A 12,434-nucleotide genomic window follows, 5' to 3' on the forward strand; every position below is an offset into this window, starting at 1 on the left:
TCTGAGTTTGGTCAAGAAGGGTTGAGGAGCTAAGGGAGAACGCTTAGATTGGCTGGACTGTGGGAAAAGTGACAGACTCCTTAGCAGGGGAGTAGAATTGGGAGGAAGTGTAACAGCCCAGGGCTGTATCGAGGATAAACCACTTCTGACCAGATGAGAAAATGAAGAGCCGATGGGAGAGGCCTGGAGTCATTTAGTTCTGGGAATATCATTGGAAAACTCTGTTGAGTCTGATTAAAGTTATCAGCATGTCTAACAAAACGGTGGATAGTGGGTAGAGCAGATACATTTTGTCACTTTAAAGAACCATGAAAAAAGATGTTCTTGAAATTATTTATAGACAACTTTTCTTGAGCATCCATTATCTTCTAGGCTTTAGATACTGCCAGAATCTAGAGCCTTTGTTCATTCTCTGCATCACAGTGTATTTGGCTACAGCAACTTTTGCAGTGCACTGTGGAAAGGTAAAATGCCTAATACAGATTCTAGACAGGATGCCTGTCTTAAAGTGCTACCTTTCCCTAGGGCATAGGAGTGCCAGAAATCCTCTCACCTGGTCCCTGGCTTTGTGACATTTTTTATCCTGGTTACCCATTAGTTGGTCACTGATATCTTGTGAAAGCAGATACTTCAGTCAGAAGGCCCAGAAAAGCTTATCTGGTAAGTCCTGTTTCCTGCACAAGAGAGCACGAGGGGATCAGAGTCTCTATTTTTATTTATTTATTTTAAATATTTTGATTTACTTATTGTTTTTCTATTACAGTTGTCCCACCTTCCCCCCCCCATTGCTCCCCCCCCACCAGCCCACCCCTTCTCCCACAGGAGTCTCTTTATTCTTGATGAATTTGTCATCAGTTTTGATGGAAGAAGGATCCTGTGGTAATTCAACTGCAGGTCCTTTTATTCTGTTTTCAGTGTTGTTAGAAGATTTTACTCTGAACTGCTCTCTTTTCTTGATTGACTCACCCTTTGGGGCAAAATGCCTGTGCTGAAATGAAATGTGTAGGTTTCTCTGCTGCAGTGCTCAATCTGTCGTCTCTCCTAAACTTTACACTAAGAAGCAGCCATTTAATTGGTCAGACCCCGAGGGTGATATTTTGGCTCAACTCCATTGGTTACAATTTTCCCTGAACTTCATAGCAGATGCTGAGGTCCCTCTGCAGATATTTGTCATAGACTAGTTGAAACCAGGGAGTTCCCAAGAACATTTATAACTTGTGATTATTATGTATGTTTTTCAGTTGTTTACAGCAGTTACCACTTCAGGAAAAAGCTCATTTATTACTAGTGGCAAGTGAAATTTCTCTCCTTTCCTTCCCCTTATTCATGTTGTCATTTTTAACACTTTGTGCTCCAAGACCCTCTGCTGTTCTGTTCCGTGCATCCTTTTGTCCTGTTTCCCTTTCCACTGTGCTTGTGCTGTGCGTGTCAAGAGCTCTGCTTAGGCCTGGGTGCGTCTGGTTGAGGTCTCTCTCTGATTTCTAGCATTTCTTTTCTCTGTTATTTTACTTCACCATTTGTTTTTTGTGCATTTTTATTTATATTCTTTGCAATTCTCATCACAGCATTTTTCCAAGCCCAAGCCCCTTGAGAGCCCTGAAGCCTTCTGGAAGTGTTTTGATATAGGGAAGGCGGGGAGCCAAGGAGCCCATGAGCCTTTTCATGTGGGAAAGGGGTGGAAATGATGGTGTTGTTGCTCATCTTCGAGGTTCTCCCTTTCTGGTTTTCTAATGCTATATTAACTGTCAATTTAAATATTTTCTGTTAATTTTAGAAGGTAGTCTATTACCTTTCATATTTTTCAAGTATTCTTAGCAGACATTTAAAAATTGTTTTCTGCCCTGGCCGGTTGGCTCAGTGGATTGAGCGTCAGCCTGGAAACCAAAGAGTTACCGGTTTGGTTCCCAGACAGGGCACATGCCTGGGTTGCGGGCCAGGTCCCCAGCTGGGGACGTGCGAGAGGCAACTACACATTGATTTCTTCCCCCCTTCCCCTCTCTCTAAAAATAAATAAATAATCTTTAAAAAAAAAAAATGTCTTCAGCATGTATGAGGTAGTCATTACTATTAGGCTTTTCCTTACAGATATTTGTGTGGTTATATGGGTATAAATCCCTTAATTGGCTCATCATTCTGGAATCATGATTATGAATTTTTCAAGCATGAATTTCTGCCCCCCACCCCTACCCCAAAGAAAACCTCTACTGCTGTTACCATTAGTAATACTTCAACAAATACTGGGTGATCACATTACCTGGCATTAAGGCTGTGACTAACATTGCAGAATAGACTCACTCTTGTTTCCTGTTTCACTTTCCACACACCACCCATGGTCAGGCAGTTGCTAAATACAGTGCGACTTGAATGCTCATTCCCTCAGAATGTACAAAATCACCATGCAATGCAGAGACCCTGCCTGTGTTTGTTCCTCTTGGAATCTGCAGCAACTGGAAGAGGGTTTGGCTGACAGTATTGCTAAATAACATAGATAATCAGATGAATGAATTAAAGTTATCAGGAGGTGTACTAGATGCACAGAAAGAGTGAGAGGTTTCCCTGAGGAAATAAATGCCATGTGTGGAGCAGGTTGGGACCAGTGGTGAAGGCTGAGAAAATAGCTTGAGAGAGGTTCCTAAAGGCAAAATGAGCTTGGCGTTTGAGGGACTGAAAGAATCATAGGGTGGCTGGTGCTAAGAGCACGGAGAGGGAGGTCCTGACCTCTTAAGGATTTACGTTCATTATTATTTAATGGTTACCAGTGAAAAATTTATTAAAAAGAAGGTAATAGAGCATTAGTTGACACAGTTAAGTCAAAAACCCCCACTCAGGCTCTGACTGGTGTGGCTCAGTTGGTTGGAGAGTTGTCCTGCAGAGCAGAAGGTTGCAGGTTCAATTCCCACGCAGGGCACATATCTGGGTTGCTGGTTCAGTCCCAATCTGGGAATGTACGAGGGGCAACTGATCAGTGTTTCTCTCTCACATCTACGTTTCTCTCCCTCTCTTTTTCCATCCCTTCCCCTCTCTCTAAAAAAAAAAAAAATTAAAAAAAAAATAAATAAATAAATAAATAAATAAAAAATAATAAATAATAAATAATAAATAATAAATAATAAATAAATAAATAAAAAATAATAAATAATAAATAAAAAAAAAAAAAAAAAAAAAAAAAAAAACAAACTCAGCTGGAACAAAGCTGGGCCAGAATAGAAAACAGACACAGCTTAAATATCAATTTAATGACTTTCTTTTTAGAAAATTGGGGTCTATGTATAGCACTACTACCCTGAAGTTGTAGTAAGTAGGAAATGCAGATGACTTAGTGGATGTATAAATTAAAATGTTAGATTCCCAGGAATGGTTTTCCTGTCTGCTGTACCTTTTACAAAATCCTCAAGTGTTGAAGGGTTAGCTTGGTGAGTAGGTGTCCCTTGAAGAAAGTAGAAACTAGTATTAAGTATTTCTTCCCTGCTAGCCACTTAAGGTGATACATCTGTTGTCTTCTCCCTCAGTCAGTCCATTAATCTTGCTCTCCCATTGCACAGGTCCTTGAATTTCTAGTACTAAGTGTAGGAGTATGGATGGTTAAAGAAGATCCCCTCTTTCTGTAGGACTACAAATTAAGGAACATGGACTTAACATCCTTTCACTCTTTAGCTGTGTGACCTTAGTCCAGTTATCCAACCCTCTTCATTTACAAAATGAGCATTTAAATTTTGATGTTTGCAGGATTATTGTATTAAATGAGACAATGGATGCACACATCACAGTCACCTGGTACATGTTAGGTGTTTTGTAGTGTACTTTTTCCTTAAAAAAAAAAAAAGTTTCTAGGATAATCTGAGAAAGGACTTCTGGACCCTTAGGTCTGAATAACTCCCCCGATTTTCCTCTTGTCTGCTGCTTGAAATAACAGCACAAGAGATTCTCTCTCATCTAAAGCTTCTAAAGCTTTGATCACTTTTATTAAAGTATTACTGGGGAAGTGGAGAGAGGAGGCTCAGCTTGATAGCTAGTGTCTTTGAAATCTTTACCACGTCAGTGTGAATAGAGAGGCTCTAGAAGCTGGTTTGGAGAGAGGCAAATATTTAACTCTAGTCCCATGCCTTTATGATAATGCCTGTCATTTACTGAATGTGTCATACTGCCTTCCTCTCTTTCTGTAAGATTGAAAGCTTGGTAACTTGCCTAGTACTACTTGCCTCATACCTTGGACAGTAAAGGTAAGCTCTCTCTTTATACTGAGCACCTACCAGATCTATCCAGAAGAAGTCCAGCCATTGTTAATATTACAAGAACGGTTTGTGCGACATTGATGTAACCTGGCAGCCAAGGAGAGTGGACTGGAATGCGCATGTGTGAACAATGGCAACTTCACTGTACTAGTCAGTGGGGGCGGTAGATGCTGTTGCGTGAGCATGTGTACTAAGTGAGTAGAGCAACGGATCTGCATCAAATTTTGCAGTAAGCTTGAACATTCCTCTGGGGAAACTATTTGGATGATTCAGAAGGCCACGGCTACTGGTTGATTGGTAGCTTCACATGACAACGTGCCCGCTCATGTATCATGGCATTTCATGCAGTTTTTTTGTGAAACAGCAAATCACCCAGGTAACTTAGTTTGGTGCCCTGCAACTTCTGGCTTTTCCCAAAACTAAAATCATCTTTGAAAGGAAAGAGATTTTAGACCGTTGATGAGATTCAGAAAAATATGATGGGGCAGCTGATGGTGATTGAAAGAACTGTATGAGGTCCCAAGGTGCCTACACTGAAGGGGGCTGAGATGTCATTGTCCCATGTACAGTGTTTCTTGTATCTTGTATCTTTTTCAATAAATGTCTCCATTTTTCATATTACATGGCTGGATACCTTCTAGACAGACCTTTTACTCTGTCTCCAGCCTGTGAAGTTTACGTATGTTCATTCCTGTTATACTGAAGCTCAGAGAGGCAACTTTCTCAAGCTCATTCAGTTGCTCTGTGTTAGAGCCAGGATTTAAGCTCAGATCTGTCTGACTGAGTCTAAAACCAAAGTAAAATATTTGGGAACTTTTTTTTTTTTTACTGCCCTGTTTTCTAAAAATTTAGCCCTAAAATTAAATTCTTATCTAGGAAACATGCATTATCCATTACCCACATCCAGAGGACTGCCTTGGAGGGTGGAAAAGTCCACTGGGTTTCAGAGCCTTCGGGAATGCCTTCCTCTGCTGTGTTCCAGCCTGGTGAATTGTGAAATATCCGTTTCTGTCCAGCCCTGTACCACTTCAGCAGGGCTGTTGATATAATTTAGGCCGTGGGTTCTAAAGTCCCACGTTGTACGTGTCTCCTCTGTGACTCAGGTGTTCTAAATTCTTTATTCTCAAATAAATAGCTCAGAAATAATCTCAGTGTCACGAAGAACAGGCTTCCTCAGCCCGCACCCACAAGTGAGGCCAGCCTGTAACGTGGTCTCCTCTGTGGGTGGCTTGCTTACAAATGCAGCAGCCTGCCTGTTTGGTGCTCACTGTGCTGTCACCAGCTTTGTGAGTCTTCCCCTTCTGAGGTAGACGCCTCAGGCAGGTTTACTGGAAAATTCCAACTGTAATTCTGAGATTCCGTTTTGAAGTAAATAGTTTCAAGGGAGTTCAAGTTTCTTTTTAGATTAGCTGATTTTTAAAAGTAAGCAGCCTTCCAAGTTGAGGGATGATTTTAAATTTCAGGTGAGTTCTCAGAAGAATGACTGATTCTTGAGTGTGTGGGTGATGTGATCAGCTGTGCCAGAGCCCCTACCCAGCCCAGTCCCTTGGGTGGTAGGAACCTGAAGCTTTGGGTGAGCAGAGAGAGAGGGATATTGGGCTTTCCAGCTAGTTGTCACCTTTTGAGCATCTAGGCCAGTGGATCTCAACCTTCCTAATGCCGCGACCCTTTAATACAGTCCCTCATGTTGTGGTGACCCCCAACCATAAAATTATTTTCGTTGCTACTTCATAACTGTAATTTTGCTTCTGTTATGAATCGTAATGTAAATATCTGATATGCAGGATGTATTTTCATTGTTACAAATGGAACATAATTAAAGCATAGTGATTAATCACAAAAACAATATGTAATTATATATGTGTTTTCCGATGGTCTTCGGCGACCCCTGTGAAAGGGTTGTTCAACCCCCAAAGGGGTCGCGACCCACAGGTTGAGAACCGCTGATCTAGGCTGATGCCAGTTTAGAATTGTAACTTAAAAACCAAAAAACAAACAAAAAACCAAACGTAACTTACTTTAATGTGCTATTTATGGAGCACTTAACTATAGGTTAGGCACTTTATAAACGTTACTGCTCCTCCGTACAATTACCTTCCGACCGGGGAGGTATTTTCTCTCCTATGCAGGTGAGGAAACAGACTTAAAAAGCTTAAGTAACCTGCCCAAGGTCAGCTACCCTTTGTTTTTGATAAAGGACTTTTTCTTTTTCATAGTCACTTTATGTTACTATAAATATTGATAAAATGCTTTGGGCCCTCAGGAGAGAGAACTAGTACCTGCTTCATCGTCTGTATTGATAAAATACTGTCCGCTCCTTTGGCCCCCGTCTGTTCATTCCGCAGAATGTTTGGGGGTCTCCAGTGGAGCGGCAGTGCGCCAGATGGTGCGGGTAAGAGAGTCAAGACAGAGGAGGTTCCTACCCTCAGACTGTGAACAGATCCATGTAACTACAGGTTGTGACAGAAGGAAACTAAAAGGGCGACGAGGGAGCGTGTGTGACTGAGGAGGACTCCTCTAACCAGGTAATATTTGAGTCGAGACCTGAAGGATGACAAGAAGCAGGGAGAACGAGAGCAGAGACCCTGAGGCAGGAAGGAGCTGTCACTGAAGGACTGAGAGGATACCGTGGCTTCAAGTTCAGTGAGTGATGAGGAAGGCCAGTAGCAGGACGTGCATTGGAGAAGTAGGCAGGGGCTGAGGGCACACGCGGGGTCTTCTACTCATGTCAGGGGTTCGAAAGTTTATTCTAAAATGCAGTGGGAGTCCATTAAAAAGCTTCTAGTGTGTGATCTGAGGAGAGGAGGGATGTGGATGATGCTGTGGAGAAAGAATTGGAGAGGGACAAGCACTGCGGCTGGGACTCTACTTAGGAGGCTGTTCTAGAAATATAGCAGAGCACCAAGTCTCTGCCTCCATGGTTTTTTAAATTTCAGTTAGGTGGTACAGTTAACAACTATGCAAATAATAGTAGCTAGTACCGAGTATCATTTTTGAGATTAGAAAGTGCCATTTAAACTGAGGGGTGAACGACAAGAAGGAGCCAAGAATGAGATGTTCTGGAGAGGAGGCCAGGCAGAAGGAACAAATAGCAAATTCAGAGGGACTAAGGAGGGAAATGCGGGTAATAGATGAGACATGGGGATTTAGATGGAGAAGGGGAATTTATGAATCTCCAGCTTAAGGAAGAGTATTTAAAGCCACCAATTGGGGTCTCCTTGGGATGGCAAGGGCAGCAAAGACAGCCTAGGTTCTCCCAACATTTAAGAACAGAGGGAGGGGGAAGAATCAGCACCGAAGCTTTGAGGTAGGAGGGAAACCAAGGGTACAGAGTTCTGGAAACTAGGAAACGATTAGAGTGTTCTAGGGAGGAGGGAAGAAGGGTCGGTGTGTCCAGCGCTGCTGGGAGGTTGAGAAAGATGGAGATAGAGCAGTAGCACTTGGAATGCCTTGGGGATCTTGCAGAGAGATCAGGCGGAATGGTTAGGGCATGCTAGACTGGAGAAGTCTGGAGAGTGAATTAAGAGGTTGAGGAAGTGGAGCCAGATATTTGGAGAAATTCTGGTGTAGAGGAGAGCAGAGAAAAGGGCCTTTACTGAGGAGCCGGGGAACATGGGGTCAAAATGGTTTTCTTTGTTGTTTTTTACAAATTACAGATATTATTGGATGCTTTAAAAGCCTCTCGTATAAACTTCTGACTGAAATATAACTAGAGAAGTTCAGAAATTGTAAGTTAGGATTTGATGAATTAATAAGCTTCACTGTCTAAGCAACTTATGTTCAAATCCTGACTTCCTTCCCTTTAGCTATGACCTTTTACAAGTCATTTAACTTCTCTGCACCTTGGTGTTTTCACCTGAGATGGGAAGAACTAATCTGCCTCACCCAAATTGTGAGGATCACATGAAATAACGCTAGGTAGTACCTAGCTCAGTGCCTGGCAGATAAGCATTCTTCCAATGAATGGCTACTTTCTTCTTTACTTATTAAAATATGTAATTATCAATTATTTCAGAGAGGCATAGCTAAGCCATGTTGATAGGCTTTTCATAGCATTTCCATTCAAAGCTATTGCAGTTATACTTTAATTGCTTTTTAAGGATAATACACAAGACAAAGCAAAGCCCATTCTGTGTTAGTGTTCCATTATGTGCGCTACTTTTCTTTATGCACTTACTGCACAGATGCTTTTAATAATTGCTGGAATATGGTCGTGACAGTAGGCATCCCAGTCTCAGTATACTGGAGGTGATTCTGAAAGGCTTGCCATCCAGCCGTTTTCTGATTTGTCATGTCAGAAAGGTACTACTTTGAGGGTTGGGGGCATGTTCATTGGGTATTTTTAAAGTATTTTTATATAGTAGATTCACCGGAAGTATGTTAATTCCAGAATGTTGCTGTGTCTGCATTGGTGTGAAGCCTGTTGTTGCAGAAGTACCTTGGCACACAGACCAGTTAATTAAAATCACAACAGATTGGATGAGAACCCTGGGGACTTGGCTTGACTGCCGTAGATTTGGGTGATTAGCAAGGTGGTTTTGGAATTGCACTGCATGCTAGCACTAATTTTACTGGGGCACTGACATTCTGACCCCTCTATGCCATGGGTCAGACTCTTCTCTCCTCCATGGGAAAGCCCATGACAACCACTGATCCACCTAAAATTATTTGACTTGGTCAGATGAGCAAGTGAAGAAATCTCATTATCTCCCCTCGTCTACAGTGCTGACTGTACTCACGCTGCGTGGGTTCTCTTACCTTGGGGTTAACACTGTAATTTTCCTGTTCAGTAGGGCTCAGTCTCCCAAGAAATACCAGCATACTTATCAAGCTGACAAATCCCTACGCGCTAGCCAGCATTCTTGCCTCGTATCACAGGATTCTTCCACAGGGAACAGTAAACTTTCTCGGTCACCCCAGCCCTGTGTCTCTCATCCTTCTTCCCTGTAGGCAAAGTGGACGTTTTCAAACAAACTCAGTAGGAGAGCAGTCAGAGACTCTGTTTGGGGATTAAATCTCCAAGTGCCTTTTTTCTGAAGAAGGTGAGGGGAATTGGAGAAGGAATTTTCAGTCACTCAGTGAAGATTTGATAATGTTTTTTCAAGATCAGAAGATTTGCAGATCAGAGAGGGCAGTTTTTCAAAGTTCTCAACATAAGGAGAATTGTTTATACTCCTCACAATTGGTTCCACCTTCAGTCCTTTAAGTAACATCATCAGATGCCAGGTATGTGCATCTGTTTAGGTCTGAGGAATGAAAAAATAGTCCCAAGAGGAAAGTGTTTAGTTTGTATGACAATGTTAAAATTATGAACTCTTTCCTTTCACTTCCTGAAATAACCCCAAATATAGTTATTATTCAGGCTTAGGGCTTTCCAGTTTGGCAAGGGAGTCCTTTTAACTGACCGCATTAGGAAATGTGTCTTTTTGGTATTTAAATATATGTCAAAGAGTAAGACCCTAGTCTGCTGACTTTGGTGAGCAGGCTCTGTTAGAGCGAGCAGGTGTGAGGTCCTTCGGCACTGGCAATCTTCCCAACTAGCCCTTTCCATAATAACCCTTCCCCGCATACACGTATCCCCAGGATAGGAAGACTGTTCCTCACCTAAGCGTGGGGCCTATGGAATGACAGTGGCAAATTTCAAGTCTTCTTGCCAGCCGAGTCCTTGTTCCAGGAGCCAAATACTTGAACAGGCCAAGGGCTTTTCTTTCAGAGCTCTCCAGAGGAGGCAGTTAAGATTAGAAACAAAGTTGGGAGAATGAAAATAGGGCACATTGTCTCAACTCCCAGCTAAGGAAGAGCTTTCTTAGCTTTTGTATCAGGATGAGGTACTGGGCGGAAGTCCCCTGGGCTCAGGGACGTTGTCAGAATCACTTTTGGTAACCCTGGTGCCCAGCACATAGCTGGTGCTTCCTAAGTGCTTATGAAGCACATGAGTTGAAACTATACAGCTGGCCCGCTTCCCAGTATTTTCCTATGGTCTATGCCTTACCAAGTGGGTCTCCCCATTGTAGCAAAGTCCTTATCTCTTAGGAAAGAACAGCAATGCGTATATTCCTAGTGTGGAAGAAAAGTCTGTTTCTTCTGGTTAAATACCATCCCTACCCCATCCCTATTCCTTTTTATTTCATTCTTTCACCTTTCTCTGCTAATGCTGTTAGCTTATCTTTGGTTGTATCTGTCTTCACTTCTGTTCCACTGTCTGGTGAAAGAGAAGACCTTTTTCCTGCCCAGAAGTAGTCTACTCAGAATCTCTGTATCACTAGGTCACTTTTCTTTCTACTCCTGGCCATTACTCCCATTATTTATTGCTAGCTTCCTTCTTCTCTAATCCCTTAGTCTTTGGGGGTTTCCTCTGCAGTCTTTAAATATGTCTACATTTCTCTTAGTGACCTGGATCCTCTTCGACTACTGCCTTCTCTCCTATTCACATTCAAAAGTTTCTTAAAGAAGAATTTATCCTTAGAGTCTTGGCTAATCCTTACTTCGTATTCACTTTCCAACTTACAGTTAACTTCCTAAACTGCTCAGGTAAAGAAGCATACCCACATTTTCCTAAAACCAGATCCATAGGGCATTTTGCATTTTTAATTGTAGTCTCTCTGGGTCATTTGATAGCGTGGATAATTTCTTCTTGAATCTCCTGACACTTTTAGTTTTCCACCTTTGAGCATTCTTCCTTTCTAAGTTCTGGTGGTTGATTTTCTTCTGCTTGCCCTTTAGGTCAGGTCTTCCCGAGGGTTCTCCCAGACCTACCTCTCTTCTGACCCAGACTCTCTGTCAGTCTTCTGTTCCACCTTGGGTTTACATACTTGCAGAAGTTTGAAGATTCCCAAACCTTCATCTTTAACTGAGATCAAACCCCTTTGTGCTGTGTATACCATCAGCATTTCCCACAGGTCTAAAACCAAATCCTCATCTTCACCTGCCTCCCTCCTTCACACACAGACAATGCCTCCTCCCGGGGGCTTTATCCCAGTTAATGATTCCATTGTCTATCCTGTTGTGTAAATCAGAGACCCTGGGATTTATCCAAGACTGTTTTATTTCTATCTTCCCCCCACCTCTTCAGTTCATTGACACAGACGGCTAATTTTGGCAAATATCTTGGGGCAAGCCCAGGAAGCTAAATGGTAATTGTGGTGAAAATGTCTGGTTTTGCTTTTTGCCTGTGTCTTCCCAGAGAAACCGTGGTTAGAGAGTTGTTATCCTAGTAGCAACAACTAATGTTATTTAGTGCTTCACAGACAGAATGTTCAGATGAGAAAAATGAAGTACTGAAAGGTTATGACTTGTTAGAGGCAGGTCGTCGGCAGCCGTCCGTCTCGAGAGACGATGGTGTAGCTTCTTAAGAGTCCATCTGCACCGCCAAGAATGGCTGTGCAGTCCGACTCGGGAGTGACATGGTAGTATCTGTCTCCTCCCGTGTTGAATCGACATCTTGCGATGACGCTGAAGCTACAGAGCCTGGGCAGGGTGATATGGAGGGTCTGCTGTTGCCCATGCAGCAGACCCCCCCCCTCTTCGCAGCTGAAGGGTCCAAGGGAAAGACAGAGTCAATACAGCTTGGCTTCAGGTGCGCCGCAGGAGTTGCCGGTGTTGACTACAACGTCAAACCGCCTTAGGGACTCCGGCTCCGGATTTTCTGTCAGGGTTTACTCCCTTAGCCTTTCCCCTGAAGAGGTATGCCGCAAGGCAGCGGAGGTTTTTTGGAGTCAGAGTTTTCCTTCTCTGATGTACCCTGACTGGAAGATCGAACCAGCGACACTTAGCTCGCAGGCCGACGCTCAATCCACTGAGCTAAACCAGCCAGGGCTAGAGGCAGGTAACGTAACCCATAAGTAGTAAAACAGGACTTGGGACCTACGTTTTACTCAGATCCAATGTTCTTTGTATTATTACACACTGTTTCAGATGCCCCTACAACAGATGATTTAAAGAAAACAGAATCCCTCCTTCAGAGGGCTACCACTGCTCTGTTGTCTCCACTCTCTTACCAAGAAAGAACTCACTTAATTAACTGCTCTTTACTTCATTGCTCTATGTGAACTGTTAATTGCCAGTATGGCAGACTACACCCTTGTCTTCTGGAAACTTCATCTCCACTCAAGTAATAGTCAGAAATGTTTTTGATGTGTAGGAAATGGAACAAGTGTGTGCTTAGTTGAGATTCAAATACTGTATGTGATTCATTCATTCACT

General features: G+C 42.7%; 1 protein-coding gene across 4 annotated transcripts in view; it reads left to right on the plus strand.

The window, feature by feature from the left end:
• RFFL (ring finger and FYVE like domain containing E3 ubiquitin protein ligase) overlaps positions 1-12,434 on the plus strand; it is a 66,009-nt gene that overhangs the window by 34,368 nt on the left and 19,207 nt on the right. Inside the window, exon 1 of one of the 4 annotated variants that reach the window (XM_090291246.1) lies at positions 6,737-6,757. The exons of the other annotated variants lie outside the window; for them this stretch is intronic. The gene's annotated coding sequence lies outside the window, so the exon portion shown is untranslated. Of the gene's footprint in view, positions 1-6,736; positions 6,758-12,434 lie in introns of those variants that run through there. 4 annotated transcript variants of the gene reach the window in all.

The sequence above is a fragment of the Furipterus horrens genome, unplaced genomic scaffold (assembly GCF_987537825.1).
Source record: "Furipterus horrens unplaced genomic scaffold, mFurHor1.1.pri manual_scaffold_11, whole genome shotgun sequence".
Lineage (NCBI taxonomy): Eukaryota > Metazoa > Chordata > Mammalia > Chiroptera > Furipteridae > Furipterus > Furipterus horrens.